We start from the raw sequence: 14,716 nt of genomic DNA on the forward strand, positions 1-14,716 counted from the left end.
GGGAAAGAGGACACCTCTACTTGGTTCCTCCATTCAGACATAGCTAGTCAGAAAGGAACTCTCCCACTTTATTTTTTGCCTCCAATCCCTCATATAGCCTCCTAATTAAACTTATTATTGTACCCGAGAATGTAAATGCTTCCATTGCCCTACTCATAAAATACCAGCTTACTCTATCAAATGCATTTTCTGCATCAAGACCTGCCAACAGCAATGGTATTTTCTTGCACTCTGCTTCTCTCTGCATCATCATTGCTCTATTAATGTCATTAAAAGTTTGCCTCACATCCACAAAACCACATTGATCCATATCTAGCAATTCTGGCAACACCTTTGCTATTCAGTTATTATAGACATAAACCCTTTATAATCATTACTCAAAACTGAAATGGGCCTATATGAAGCTGGGTTTGATGAGTCTTTACCATCTTTAGGTGTTGCAACCAGCACAGTTTTCTTCCAGGATGTTGGTGCTTCCCCTACTTTGAAAATGCTGTCAAATAAAACCTTCTAGGTTTTATCACTTTCCTCCCTCCTAGCTTCCAAACTTCCACAGGAATGCTATCTATTCCTGGAGACTTTCCTGCAGATTGATTGTACTATGCCATTTTTAACTCATCTCCTACTATCTTAACTGTTTGTTGTTGAGCTTCATCTACCTATAACATTGGCATAGTTAAGCCTTCCTTAAATATTTCTATTTCTGCTCTTTCTTGATTTCCACATTTCTCTGCTTTATACCAGTTGTCACAAAATTTCCAAATTATCTCTAATACCTCTACAGGATTTCTAGTTATTATTCTTGTTATAGGCTCCTTAAGTTTGGCAATAAGCCTTACTACTTCATGTTGCCTAGTCATTGTGATAGAAGTTTTTAGCTCTGGAGTTATTAAAAAAAACAGTTGCTTAACAGCAATCATTCTAAACTCATGCATAGTATCCAGATACTCCCTTCTCTTCAGCTCTGCAGCTGTGTTTCTTCTTGTTCTGTGAGATTTCCCTAATCATGCATTAAACCGTTGACAGACCCTCTAAATAATTCTTGTTACTTCTTGACTATATCTCTTTTTCTTTTATTTCTACTGTATCTCACTCACTAACTATAACTTCTTAAGAAACTTCTATTTTCTTTCATAACTCTTGAATATTTTCCACTAACCATTCCTTAAATTCCTGTCTTTTTAAGAGAGAGATGGGGAAGCACCAATGTCTCATTTTTACTTCATTAACCTTCATTTTTATTTTAGTTGTTATTGGCACATGATCTGAAATAGTTATTGGATGTGTGTTGAAGGTTTCAATTAAATGCACATATTCCTGTGAAATATAATTTCTGTCTAGTCTAGTCTAGCCTAGTTATTGTACTTTGGGGAATAATATGCAAATTCTCTCTGAGTTCCTACTACTGAATTAACGTCTTCCTTAACAAATATTTTTATAAATTTCTTCAAAAATCTACCCTCTTTTGTTTTATATGTCTTTCTAGGTCCTTGATATATATCCTCACTGTTACAAGCAAATGTCAGTCCCCAGCTGTAAGTAATATTCCCTGCTGATAGCTGATTATTTTTCTCAAAATTTTCTAAAGCCCCATTATATTAGTTTTAGGTGGAATATAAATACATGCCAGCGTAATCTTCTTCCCTTGCCAGTAGCCCCTTACTACCATTAATCTACCATTATTATTTTTTTCCTCACTTCTATCACTATTGGAACTCCACCAGCAATGAGTATAAATAGTCCCATTTTCCTTTGTCACTGATTCTCTGTTAGCATACTTCCTGAAATCCTTTCTTTATCAAATTCAAATGTTCATTTCTTTTCAAATATGTCTCTTGTAGAATTGCTACTTCTACACTGTATTTCTTAATATATTTCAATACTCTTACACACACACACACACACACACACACACACACACACACACACACACAAAAAAAAAACACTTGTTATTACATTTATCCAAGGGCATTGGTAAAGACATACACCTATAAAAAAGTAAGAGAAAACATATCAACTCTACATGTATTATAACCTGTGTACTTTTACATCCCATAAGCACCTCGATGACCCAAGATTATAGCATATTAACTTAAACATGCTTTTGTCCAGACTTTCTTATTTTTTAGCATTGTAATACCCACATTTCTTAAAACTAAAAGTGAAGAAAAAAGGCATGTTTATTTAAATATCTGTACAACATACAACAATAACTGAAAATGATTTACTATATAACATGCAGTTTAAATAATTAAATGATTTATGCAAATACTGTCAAGAATAAAAACTGTTTTACTTTAAGTTACTTTTTTCCTTTCCTTTAAGTATCCTTCCACACATTAATGACATGAACTAGGCTATATGCTTTTCAGTACCTTGCAAGTTTAACAAAGTCAACAGAAGTCCAATATTTCCACTTTTTCTTGTAAAGCCATATTTCACAAATGTGACTGCTGCTTTATAACCTCACATTGATTCATTAATTTCAGTGTTGCTGGCCTTCTTCCTGTTCATCTCCATCTCCCATCCCCAGACTCCAGTTCAAGTCCACAGTACTACCAATTATTCTAGTCAGCGCCTATGCTTTTTTCTGTCTCTCAACCATTTTCTTTTAGAACATTGGAAATGTTTTTGCTAGCAAAGTTTCTTTATGGGCTTTATTATCAAAAGAATGAAAAGTAGCGCCCCCTTTTGTTTGATGAATCATTTTTGTTTGAGAAACTTTTCTACGTCATCCTTAGCCTGTTCTGCATTCTGAAGACAGAAGCAACAACTTAAATCTTACACCTGCCTCTCAACATTCTCTGATCGCTAGGCTAACTTTACTTCTTATCTGCCTGGTGTACAGTGAATAATCATTTTCCACAAATACTCTACTGTCTCTAATTTTTAAAACTTTGCCCTTCTGACACATTTTTGTCAAGAACAACTCTTCATGTTGATACAATTGCATCTTTAATAAATCAGGTCTTGGCTACTTTCTCATGGTCAGGTTTGGCAGAAACACACAATGTGCACTTTCAATTAACAAACCTTGTTGTGGAACATCAGTCCAGTATTTTATTTTATTTGTGAGTTCATAAAATGAATACAGTCTGTTCCTCACAGTTTCTCAGGTACAGCAGATAATCTCAGGTTCTTCCTGTATGCAATGTTCTCTATTCTACCATTTTTTGAAGCAGCTATTCTTGAGCAGTCTCATAATTAGCCAGCCTTTTCTTCATTTTGACCAATGATTTTTGCAGTTTATCAGTTCATCTGAATAGCTGTTTAAAGCTTCTACCATTTTTGCAACCTTTGTTACTTGAGTTGATATACTCCTTCAATGTTTTGTTTATTTGAATTAGCTCTGAGCAAATTGGATTTATTTTTTCTTGCACCAATGCTGGAGCTTGAACTGCCGTTTTGCTGAACAACTGCAGGCGTCTTCCCAGTCATGGTTTTCTCTTCAACTTTTCTGGCTCTCTAAGTTTCTTCTTTGCTGGCATTCAGGCAGTGTACTTACTGACCAGTAACTACATTTACTAAAACTGGTAGAGTTACTGGTCTTTATCTCTCATTTTCATTTTTCTCACTGGGAAAGCTGAAATTAAGCTTATTGATCAGTGTGCAGTCATCTTGGAAGTTGGAGCCTCCTTATCTTGATAAATAAATATGTTACTGAAAAATTGCCAGATGATGCCCTCAGTCCTGATACTATGAAATGAGCTGATAGAAGAAGGAGATATTCTGATTGTGTGACCCAATGCATAAAAATGATAACGATCATTTAACAGGTAATCCAAAATTGTGGTTCTAATTTTGTCTATACTTTAAATGCTTTTACATAAAAGGTTATACCTAGGAGATGAGCAATATTACTCAATAAATGTTGTGGGATTATGTGCTGCAATTTCCAGCTCCCGTTATTGGAGGTTATAATGATCATGAAGTGAACAATTTTTGATTGTCATTCATTGGAACAATCATGCATATCTACATGGAATCGACTGTCACTTAAAGATAAACTATTCCATTGTTGCTTTATGTTTAGGTGTGATGCAGAAAAGCTTGAATTTAAATTATAGCTCTATTATTATGTTTTTGGATATGTGTTTTTATCTTTCCTTATATATTTTTATTTTTTATCTCTCATGTGTGTGATTTATGTATAGAAGTTCTCCTCCTTTATTGTTTTTATTCCCACAATTCCTTTTGGTGAAAATACAGAATACAAGTTTCAAAACAGTTTCAAAACAATGAAATGATGGTGGGTGTTTGGAACTGCTGCCCCCTGGAAGTCAAAGCAGGGGTAAAATTCAAATATGATAAGGCAGATTAACTTACTTCATATAGCTAGTGCAGAAAAGAATTAGCCAGCTTCAGTAATGCTTACATTGTCTGTTTTCACTGTGTGCACATCCCATCATGATGCTCATGTGGTAGCACACTGTTTTGGATTCAATAAAGCTGGACAAAAGGTAAACACCGTGGCATGCAAATTGCAGCATAAGCAGATGAATTGTATGCTAATCAACCAATCCAAGATGGAGGAGCTATTCAACAAGCTATAAAGCAATCATGTAGACTCAGTGCTGGTTTACCCTGTGAATTCCAAAATGTATTGGAATACAACCACGGAAAAACGTCTACACAGAAACAATGTAAGGAGCTGCTGTTGCTTTAATTCATATGTGTATTCAACAGGCTGAAGTATATGCTGCTGCTGCTGCTAACAGACCAAGGCCAAGAAGGAGAACAGTTTCTTGATCCCAGGTAATGTCTCACAGTCTACATGATGTGGAGATAAATTGCAGGGTGCTACAGGGTGGATAGAAACACACTACAGGAACTCTGCAACCACTGTCATCTTCAACTCAGAACCAGGACAAATTAAAAGGAACCCATCCAATTAGTGACAAAGGTATGTTTAGCACTTGAAATCTTAGCTACAGGTACCTTTCAGAGACCAACAGAGGACATGCAGAGGGTGTCACAAGCATCAGAATCCAGGATCCTCCATCAATTTTTTGAATGCTATGCTCCAACATGTTAGTGACCACATATATTTTCCTTTTACTCCTGAGGATAGGGCCAGAAATATGCAGGAGTTCTACCCTGTGCCATAGATTGCACACACATTGAAATTAAGGCACCACTCGGGGAACAAGGAAGGCTCTACATTAATAGAAAGGGCTTCCACTCTATCAACTGCCAAGTCATGTGTAATGCCAAGGGAATCATCTTGAAAGTGTGTGCTGGCAACCCAGACAGTTACCATGACACATATTTGGCACACCTCCCAACTGTATCAGATGATCACTGGGGGGGGATATCCTACAGGGTCATTTACTGGGGGATGCAGATTATGCACTGGAACTGTAGCTGATGACATCCATCAGAAATGCACACACACCTGCTGAAGAATGCCATAATGAGGCACACACACTCAAACCAGAAATATCATAGAGAATGTGTTTGGGCTGCTGAAGTCACAGTTTTGGGGGAGCCCAACAGTACAATCCACATACACGTACTGAAATATTCACAGTATGTGCCATGTTTCACAACATCATCCTGAGAAAACAGCTTCAGCATGATCAAGGGGAACCACACACAGGTGAGGTGTCAGAGGCAGCTGCTGTGGGTGCAGACAGGTGTAGGCATGTTCAATATGCCCTTGCATTGGCTAAAAGACAATGCATAGTGCACTCACTCACCACCTAAGTGACCAAAACCTTCCTCCTACACACATACATACAGTAACATTGATGCCAGGCAACTGCCACAACCTTTACCTACCCATGTATTAGCTGTGTGCTCCTTGCATCAGACAGAGTCAGCCCTGAACTAAATCTGTTGCAACTGCTGGATTTATAAGGTAAGTATTGAACCTGAAGTACATTGTGTAATAATATGAATGACTGGCATATTGTTGCATGGTGTTACTTGGTAGTGTAAGCAAGTAAACAACTGGAGACTTGTACAGAAATGACCTTAACATGTGACAGCAGAGATTTATTTGACTTATATGTGTCCACTGTTAAGTATTAGGCCTCAGGCATCAAAGATTCACACAGTCATACCTCTCAAAAGTAGTGATGGTCACTGCATGCCCTCAGTTTAGCACCATATGTTTGTACAGGAAAATCATTAAAGAGAGAAGTTAGAAAGTAGTGCTATACAATGCAGTTTCAGACTTCACAACTTTCGCAAGATCATTAACAATAAAGATGGAACTGTAACTTTCTAAGATGAATATAAGTTGAAGGTACAATTACCAGTTCAACATCACAAATGCAGATATACTAAGCACTAAGTCAGCTATGCACCCTGAGCATCAGGCACAATGCTTACGTATCCCTGAATTCAAAAGGTGCAAAATAGGGATATAGCATAGTTACCATCACCTGCACAGGGTATTGAGGGAGCAGGAAGCCTAAGTTGACCAAAAACGTTGGTGAGTGTGTGTGAGTAAAAAAGAGGAACAAAGAGACATTTGGATAAAGCAACAAATGGCCAATGAGACAAAATGGATTTTAAGCTGAACCATTGAACCATGTAACTGTTGTGTGTGTGTATGTCTGTAGGGGTCCTCCAGATGAAATTGGTGTGTGGGTGTCTGCATGAATACAGCCAAGCTCTGTGCTAGCTCTACATCTTGGTATGTCGGACAGGTGTGAGACATGCATGGTAGAGGTGGCAGTGCATTATTGTTGTCCTGACCATGAGGACTGGTTCTGCTAGGAGTTGCACTGGCATGTTCATACCCATGGTCAGATGCACTGCTGCTACTTGAATGTGAGATGTCTGCTGGATGAGCTCCCATCATGAGGGCACCCAGGACCATGACCTCATGGTCTGCCATGTCTGGGTGTGGACAGCTCACCTAATGATGAAGCAGTGGAAGTACTGTCATTATGGGAGCATGAGCAGGTATGGCCATGCTGGCTAGTAGCAGAAGATGTGGCTGACCTACTCCCACAGTGATGCCATCCCACTCCCAGCAGATCTTCCATCACAGACTCTGCTCATTCCAATGTATCATTCATTGGACTCATTGACTCGGGAACACAGTGGAAGTAGTCACGTATATCAGCCTGTGCCACATCTACAACCTTAAGTGTTTCTCTGGAGCACTTAGGGAATGTGCCCAGGCCTCCATGATGATTCTAAACACACACTAAGTGGCACAGGAAGAGACACAGGGATCAGGTGGAGGATGGACAGCAGGCCTCCTCTGAACAACCCTAACAACCTTCCTACATGGCACCTTTCTCACACTTTGGCTATGGCCAGCATCAACAGGCACTGAAGCCATAGTAGCCACACTTGTCTGATCAGTCATCTTGCCCTCCATCTGTCCAATATCTGAGGGCTCACTGGAATGGGTAGGCATAGGCCTACTGTCTGTTTTCAATGGAATTTCCGGGGATGGCTGTATGTCAACCTGAGTGTGAGATTAAACCTCTGCACCTCCCGATTCTGCCTCTATTTGGCCACCATCATCATCAGAGTCTGCTGATACTCTGACATCAGGTGGTAGAAGTCCTTCATTTTCACTGTCAGGATCACCTGTAATAACAAGCAACAAACACAGGAACTATTAATACCTACAGTACAATAGTCCAATACATGCTAACTAAATAACAGTGATGGCACTTTTAAACAGTACAGCAATACAGACAACAGTTCTGACATCATATCACACACTACAATATTTCTTTGAATTGCTCATCAATACTGACATAAAGATGTTTGGCTTACCATATGCAGATGATGATATGCTTTGTATGCCAGATGGTTCAGGAAGAAGATAAATAAAAGGTAAGGACAACAGCATCACAATTAACAGTAACACAGAGGGTAATGCTTTTGCTCCTTTATATGGCCATTAACTGTACTTTCAACAAGAACTTGGATGGGTTTACTATCAAATGACTGAAAATCAAAAGACTGAATCCTAAAAAGACTGAAAATTCAAAATATTGAATACATTTTTAATGCAAAAGGCAAGAGCTAAGTATATATACCAACTCCAAGATCACACAACAGTGGAGAAGGGGCAAATTCCATCATTTAATGTTTTGAATTTTCAGTCTTTTTGGGATTCAGTCTTTTGATTTTCAGTCATGTGATAGTAAACCACTTGGATGACAAGTCCAACCTAAGCCCATGCGTAATCAATCAGAACATATTAACTGCAGCAATCTTCAATCTCCCACCAAAATAATTTCTTGTGAAACAAGAACTAACATATTGATTTTATTTTTTTTTACTATACAACAGTATTTAACAATTGAGACACAAAAGCCTACCTGGAAGCTTGTCCTGGGATATACTTGCTGTCCCTGAAACAGTAGCACCAATGTCAAGGACATGCTGTTCCGCACTTTCCTGAGAGCTGTCTGGATCTCTAACAGTGGACATGAACTCTTCATTTGCTTTTCATTGTGACTGGGTAGCAGTACACCAGTACCCATCCCATCATGGACCACTGCAGCTGTTCTCCTCTGTGCGGATGAGATCATGTTAATGGCCCTAGAGTGCACTTGGTTATATCTGTTGCCAAATTTGCATTCCGCCTGACATATCTCCACATCCCCTCTCAAGCAGGAAGGCACTATGTCACCCAAAAGGTTCAACAATGACCTGATTCTCAGGGTCAGTGAAGTTTCTTTTTAAGACTGAGATGCCTGGGTGGCATAGTCTTAGGTGTCTTAAAAGAAAACAGAAGGATAGTACACATACGTATCACATAACTGCAAAATAACTGTTCCAGATAAAACAGAAAAGGTAGCATTTCAGTATTACCCACTTAAGAAACATAAAACAGCTTAGAAATATGAAATATAGACAACAGACTGGATGGAACAAAGAAGAGTAATGATAGCAACATATCCTTGCTTGTGCCATAACAGAAATGCAGCTTTGTTCCCCCACCCTATTAGAACAGGCAAATGACACATTTGCTAACAAACCATCTTTGACATGCTGAAAGTATTGTCAAATGAACTGTCCCTGAAACATGTCTACATGTTTAACACAGAACATTCCATGTTAAGGTATTGGAATGTTCTGTGTTAAACATGTAGACATGTTTCAGGGGCAGTTCATATTATACTGCGGTGGTGGTGCTGCGGTAGCGTTGTCGCCTCACAGTTAGACGTTGCCCGTTCGATTCTCAGTTAGAGCATCTTCTGTGTGGTGACATGCGTGAATGGGCGTTCCTTCGTTGAAGGTTGTGTGTTAGGCCCGGCAAGCCAGCACGTAAAAATCTACTGCCAATCATTAGCAGACCGGAGTTCCGCTGTGGCGACCCCTAACCGGGAAAAGCCGAACGACACAACAACAACATGACATGTTAAGGTATTGCCAATCATGTATACCTGTGAAATGCATTGACAAACATGCCCATGCCATAAGTACACTTCTAACTAATGTACATGTATAAAAGTGTAAAAGCCTTTGCTAATCAACATATATACATAAAACTATTAAACAGTTTTTCTTAATTACATTTCAGCATATACAGTATATAGCTGACAAAATGCAAGCATACCTTGTCAAGTTCAGTAATCTTCTCTGAAGATATATCCCAAAGTACCCTATTTTCTGTGTTCTACACATGAATAAGTCTCCTCACCCTCAGTTTCCCTAGCTACACAGTTGCCTTTTTATGTTGTACATTCAGGATTCTCATCATGGTGAAGATGCAAAGGAGGTGTGAACACATTAGAATTGCTGGATCCCAAATACTTGCCTCCTTGTATCTGATGCAAACATAATGCAGTCACTCCCTCAGTGTTTGTTTTTTAATGGATAGCAATGCAGACTGCCCTACATCCAGTGGGTCTATCAGGTTAGAAATGTTAGATGTAATTTTGTAAAGGTTGCGAATGTAAGTATTCAGCACACAATTCACAGGTTTTCTTCATTAATATCCAACCCCCCATTCATATATTATTGCCATTTAACATCCTTACACATTTTAAGGACTATAATACAAAATAGCTTACAGACTGCATGTCTCAGATTACTGGTCAAAAAAGAGATGAATAACCAACAAACACAGAGAGGTAAGACAAAGCCATATATTTGCAAGCAATACTCATAACAGGTTGTGTAATCACTAAATGCACTACATCAAAAATAATAAATGTAGAAATAACACTTGTATGGTTTCATATTACTGTAGAAGATGCTGCAGTTGGTTGTATGCAGAATGATTTCAGTTCCTTGTTGCAAAGATGTTTATGTGGCAAAGAGGGATAAGTCACCCTTACTGTATTCTGAAGGTTCAATGAATGAGAGTTCAAATCCAGACCTATGTAGAAATATCTCATGTGTACTAACATTTTGTAGTGTGTATGTTGTATGCATGTGTAGATTGCTTTTCCTCATTTCAACTATTTTTTGCCTTTTTTTCTTTTTTCATTTTTCTGTGGGAGAAGTGTTTGTGTGATGCACCACTTAGCACAAACATGGGAAACAGAGAAAATGAATGTGTTCATCTCGTTTGCACAAAGTATGGTATTGCGCAAATTGGACTGGTGGTCCACCTAGGAAGCAGACAGATCACCTGCAGGACATCTGCAAACAGGGCATCTGTATAAGGGAAAAGGCCAAAAACAATACATTGTTGTATTTTTTTTTCCATTGCACAACTTTACTTAGCAGCATTGCAGAACATTCTAAGGCAGTTAGCAAGCTCCCCCAGCAGCTACAGCCTTCAAACACTTGCAGACAGGATTCAGACAGCCAATAATCAAAACTGGATACATTTAATTAATTCTTTTGGACACCACCCAAACCAGCTTAGCGATGTTGCACTGGTTCATAGGTTCATAGGTTGGTACTAGGCTATCAGCCCTAGGGCCTATACAAGCCTAGCCATAACAATTCCCTGGCTATTTCTTCCCACATTATTTACTTTCCTGGACCCCTGTCTAGCAGGGCGACTGATGTGATCCCTGGGGTGAATTTCCTTTCTCCCATCCAATCGTCAAGGTTCCTCTTGAAGAGGTCCAAAGAGGCACTCTGCTTTACATGTATGGGCAATCTATTCCAGAGTCTGGGGAGTCTCTGGGTCAGGAACCTATCCCTCCAGCATGTTTTGTTTATTGTGATGACAAGGTTTAGATCCCTGGAGCGTGTAGCTCTGAGGGATTGAGATTTCTTTAAGTGTAGCATGTCCAACAGCTCTGGGTTTGACATGGCCTTGTATGTTAAGCAGAGATTGCCTCTGAGTAGACAATATGCGACAGAGTATAGCTAGAGTTTTAAGGCGGTCAGCGTAGGGCATCTGCTTTAGGCCTGTGATTCTTTTAGTGAGGTATTTCTGAGGCCTTTCCAGTTGTTGCAGATGTCTTGAGAGGTACATACCAAATGGGGCGTTGTATTCTATAATGGGTCTAATGAGGGATGAGTACAGTGGGACAATGACCTCCCTTTTTCTGGATGAAAAGCCCTTTGTGATGAGGTGTGCCACATAGAAGGATTTCCTGACTGTTGTGGCGATGTGGTTATCGAAGGTGAGACCACTGTCCACCTGTGTCCCTAAGTCTCTTATCACACTTTCTGTGTTTAGTGTACTGCCACCTATATAGTAATTCATGGATACATGTTTTTTCCCAAAGGGGATAACAATACATTTCTTGGCATTGAGCTTGAGCCCATGGCTCTGGCACCAAGCATCTGTTTCTGTAAGGCCCTTTTGTAGAGTATCCACATAATTTGGGGATTCAATAATGGCTCCCAGTTTGCAGTCATCTGCAAACTTTGTTAGCCAGAGTCCCTTAGTGTTGACCTGTACTTCAGAGAAGTAGATGCCAAACAAGAGCGGCCCCAGGACTGAACCCTGAGGTACTAAACTTGTCACTTGTCTGGAGCTGGATTTGGAGTCAGCTACTTTTACATTGTGGGTTCTATCAGTAAGCCATTTAGCAACCCATTGGGTGACATAGGGATTAATGCCCAACTTAGTAAGTTTATCTATGATTCCAGAGTGGGGGATGGTGTCAAAGGCCTTGGCAAGGTCTAGATAGGCTGTGTGGACCACCTTACACTTGTCCATGGCTCTGGAGACTGATTCAAAGAAGTCAATCAGGTTCAGGAGACAAGATCGGCCCTTCACAAACCCAAACTGGGTGGGGTCCAGTGTTTGAAGGTTGCCAATGTCTTTGTTTATAAGTTCCATGATAATATGCTCCATGGCCTTGCAGATAAGGCTTGTCAGACTGATGGGACGGTAGTTTCTGGGATCCAAGGTGGATCCCCCCTTGTGGATTGGGATAACTGTAGCTCTGCGCCACTCAGTGGGCACGAAACCTGAGGTGAGGCTATGATTAAACATGACACTTAGGTGAGGTGCCAGTTCATATTGTAGTTCATGTAGTACACAGCCCGGGATGTCATCTTGTCCCATGGATGCTGTATTCTTGGCTTTAGAGAGTGCGTTTTGTACCTGTATGGCCATTATTACTGGAATTTGGCAATCTTCCGGTATTGAGATGGGCCATTTAGGGGGTGAGAGGGGGGTGAAGTTGGCACTGAATCGATCTGCCAGGATATTGGCAATATCCTTTGGATCAGTATATTTAATGCCATTCTGTTTTAGCTCAGAGCAGATCTGAGCATTGCCATTTAGATTCTTGAAATAGTTATAGAATGCTTTATGGTTGTCTTTGGAATCTTTGGCAATTTTATTTTCGTAACTAGCTTTGGAGGATTTTATGAGGCATCTCAGTTTCTTACTGAGGCTAGTAAGGTAGTTTTTTGCATCCTGGGATTTTCCTCTTTTCTGCAAAAGTTTATTCCTTTTGTTGTAAAGTTTGTTTATGGCAGGGGACCACCAGATTGGCTTCCTTTTTTTGGATGAGAGCATTTTGGTTCTATTTGGGATGGCACGATTCATGCATGAGTGGATGTGCTCGTACAGTGCCTTAGTGTAGGATTCAGCAGTTGAACTTTCAGTTCCCGTCTGCATGGGTGTCATGACGTTTGTCACTTCTGGCTTGAGTAGCATGAAGTTGGCTTTGGAGAAGTTTTTTATGGTGGTTTCTTTACTGGGGGGTTGGGGTGGGATGTGGATGTTAAGGGTGATTAGCTTATGGTCAGACCTGACTAACGAGGGGGTGACCATAGGTATGGAGCATTGATTTCTCATGTTGGTAATGACCAGGTCTAGGATATTGGAGCCCCTGGTGGGACTATGGATTAGTTGATCCAGGGCATTGGAATTTATGAATTCCAAGAACCGTTGCGCAAAGGTGTTGGGACATGAGTAGTTTTCCCAGTTAATGGCAGGGTAGTTAAAATCACCCAGTATTAGGGTGTTTGGTTCTATCTTAATATTTTCCAGTATGTTTAGAAAGGTGTAGTAAGAATCTTGGGGTATGGTGGGGGATCTGTAGCAAGCTACAATTTGGATTGCAGTCTTACCTAGTGTTAGTTGCACTTGGAGAATTTCAGACACATTGTGTTGGCCAACTAGCCTGGTGGTGTGAATATCCTTGGTGAATATTGACACTCCTCCACCTTTAGTGTTTCGGTCCTGGTTTGGTGGCCGAAAAGTGTGGTAAGAGTTGTAGCCTGGTATTGCACGGGTGCTCTCTAGAGCCTTGAACCAGGTCTCAGTTACTGCACAGATATTGATGTTCTCCATTTTAGGAGTGCCTCGAGAGAGTGCATTTTGAGGTTTAGACTTCTAGCATTGAGTAGCATTACCTTCAGATTTTGCATGCTTGTACCTGTTACGGTGGTGGTTTTGTCCTTTGAAGTTTGCCTAAAAAAGGCACTATAAGGGTGGCAAGAGCCTTAGCCAGTAACTTGAATCCCAGGTGCGACAGGTGCAGACCATCTCTGGCAAAGCATCGTGGTCTGTCAATCATGTCATCCCAGGCAGACAGATACTGGATCCCCTTTGAATGACACCATAAACTTAGCCAATTGTTGAAGTCAATCATTTTGTCCTTTTATTGTGGTATCATTCTGGGCGAAGGCAGAATGCTACTCAGGGCTAGGGTCATACCTGCCTGGGCCACATGATCCGAGAGCTCTTCCATGTCTCTTTTCATGTAGTCCAGGGAGGTACGTCTCAAGTCATTCACTCCAACATGGACAATGACAGAGTCATATTTGTACTTGTTGTGGAGTGACTTGAGTGCATGCGTTATGTGGCGGATCCTGGCACCTGACAGGCAGCTGACTGTAATTTTCTCCTTATTCAACCTGGTGAGAGGGACATCAGTGTGCCAGACTATAGAGTCACCTATGACTAAAGTGTTAGGTACATTGTCTGGGGTTAACACAGAGACCTTAAGAATGATTAGGAAATTAGAAAATGTCATATAATTAATCCTGTGGCAGCAAGTGTAAGTGTAGAGTTGGAGTACAGATGGTCCTGGGTTCTAGTACAGGGTGCGCAACCTATTTTTACTGTTGTGACAGTGCAGTTTATAGCAATGAAATGAAAAACAGACAAGTGTTATTTCAACATTCTTATGGTAACTGACATACACATGGCCCTGGGTTCTAATACAGGGTATCCCATGTACTTTTACTTTTATTCCACTTCCCATTATATTCACTCACTTATAACACTTTAGATAGTGGAGCTGATATGAATTATATGTTTGAGGGATGAGACACAATTATTGTGTTTTCAGATGTATGACTGAGGGTATACTGTCTACTATATTTCTGTAAGTATAATTCTGCTATTTGGAATTACATG

The sequence above is a fragment of the Protopterus annectens genome, chromosome 3.part1 (genome assembly GCF_019279795.1).
Source record: "Protopterus annectens isolate FY-2018-M chromosome 3.part1, PAN1.0, whole genome shotgun sequence".
Taxonomy (NCBI): Eukaryota; Metazoa; Chordata; order Ceratodontiformes; family Protopteridae; genus Protopterus; species Protopterus annectens.